The sequence below is a fragment of the Geospiza fortis genome, unplaced genomic scaffold (genome assembly GCF_000277835.1).
Source record: "Geospiza fortis unplaced genomic scaffold, GeoFor_1.0 scaffold66, whole genome shotgun sequence".
Lineage (NCBI taxonomy): Eukaryota > Metazoa > Chordata > Aves > Passeriformes > Thraupidae > Geospiza > Geospiza fortis.
Window position 1 is genome coordinate 2,189,379 of NW_005054312.1, and position 582 is coordinate 2,189,960.

Below are 582 nucleotides of genomic sequence, written 5' to 3' on the forward strand. Positions count from 1 at the left end.
AGCTAATTCATTGGCTAAAAGTTACCTAGATTTTTTGTTGATTAATATTCTATCTTCTACCAACAGATGATTTTCTCGCTTCTCGTGGTTATTAGTCTACTTGCTCAGTCTTTCTCTTCTTTTGGGTCAGTGGATTTCCTGAGCTGCTGGTCAGTGAGTTGGTGGTAATAATCTCCCCGGGTTGGAATTACCTTTTACCCAGTCAAAGCTGATCTCAGCACAGTTGCTGAGTTGTCTTTATTAGTTTCTTCCCTATCTTAGGGGTCCTGCCAAATATCCTTAGGACCTGTAAATTCTACATTCTTTGTGTGCCTTGTCAACTTGCCCCCCAAGCTGTGCTAACTTCCATCTGGGTCTGAGGTCGTTGAAATGTGTCGAGGTCTGAACCTGAACAAGGCTATCCTGCCGACAAGTAATTTCTTTTTGGCACCCAAGCATCACTTAGAGCTTGCTTGTTCGCTGCTCTCTGTTCCACGGATTAAATCTCCTATCTTGTTGATTCGACCTGGAAGTACACAAAGTTCAAATATCAAAGAGCATCCTTTATTAAGAATTTTTTAGTAAATTCCATATTCGCGCCAG